The following is a 1638-nucleotide window of genomic DNA, read 5'->3' on the forward strand; positions in this document are numbered from 1 at the left end:
AAACAATCGCCCAGATTCAGGAAATAATATAAAAATCTCGTGTTAGATACGAAAATCACTGACGTCAGTTTCAACAAAAACTCTTATTTCTTGCTGGGAATTGGTTTAGATTCGTTGGGTTAGTGAAGTTATCGGAGTCTGACTGTGGCACCAGACAGGGTTTACGAAAACGTTTGCGCAATACCCTGGTTTGAGATACGTGCTTACTTAACTGTGTATTTGGCATACATAAGTTTATGCTGTACTGTGGTAAGTAGTAAAGAAAAAACCTTCACGAACGTTACCTACAAATCACGCAGCGAAACATGTCTGATGTGGTTAGATCTACCGCTTAAGAGGCTGGTCTCATTCTTCTTTGTGAGCTGAACTCTTTATGTCTTCTCGCACATTATGCACTGCTGCGGTAGTATATTGTTTCTTATATTCCAATCTAGGCACATCGTCTCAGCTTTTCCTATCAAGAGCCTGCGTAACTATTCATGGATGTGTTAGAAATAGTCGTGTCAACCTTCCACTAATCATCGCCTTTTCATTCTCGTATCCCACAGTTCTCTACGTTATTTAATAACTTAGTTTTTAAATGAGGTATTATTATAGCCTACATTTAACAGCTGCTAATTTAATATATAATATGTTTAAGAATGCGAAGTGAAGTACATAAAGCTGTATGTATGACTGATATACGCCATCCTAGCTGAGTAAGTAACTATAAGATCAAACCACCCACAGGTCCACGTTATCGGGCGCTTCAAAGTGAATAAGATCGAAGAAGATAATCCACCGTTTAAGAATGAAGACACCGACCTGCCTACACCAAGAGAGATATGCTCCGAGGAACGAGATATAATACTGGTCGATGCGCCGCAGGAGGGCCCCAGTGAGGTGAGTCGACGTTATTACTAACATTAAGAGTACACGAGTGAGAGTGATGAGGAAACAGCTGCGTCTCTGACTGTACACATTGCAGAATTAGCCACTTAGGCAGGTGATCTCAATCGAGAAAATCTCATGATTTGCACATATCTAAATGGTTCAAATGGCTCTGAGCACTATGGGACTTAATATCTGTGGTCATCAGTCCCCTAGAACGTAGAACTACTTAAACCTAACTAACCTAAGGGCATCACACACATCCATGCCCAAGGGAGGATTCGAACCTGCGACCGTAGCAGTCGCGCGGTTCCGGACTGAGCGCCTAGAACCGCTAGACCACCGCGGCCGGCTGCACATATCTCTATGACTGTAAAATGCAGTTGTCCCTCATCTTTACATGGAGTATTAACAGACTGATTCACCATATTAGAATCCAATAATATAGCAACCGTTGGTTCGAGGACGCAAATGTAAATATAAAGTACAACTCAGGGAATGTAAGAGTCCGTTGTAAAACTGTGACGGGTTTGTCAAAAAAAATGGTTCGAATGGCTCTGAGCACTATGGGACTTAACATCTATGGTCATCAGTCCCCTAGAACTTAGAACTACTTAAACCTAACTAACCTAAGGACATCACACAACACCCAGTCATCACGAGGCAGAGAAAATCCCTGACCCCGCCGGGAATCGAACCCGGGAACCCGGGCGTGGGAAGCGAGAACTCTACCGCACGACCACGAGCTGCGGACACGGGTTCGTCAAA

This window comes from Schistocerca nitens, chromosome 7 (assembly GCF_023898315.1).
Source record: "Schistocerca nitens isolate TAMUIC-IGC-003100 chromosome 7, iqSchNite1.1, whole genome shotgun sequence".
Lineage (NCBI taxonomy): Eukaryota > Metazoa > Arthropoda > Insecta > Orthoptera > Acrididae > Schistocerca > Schistocerca nitens.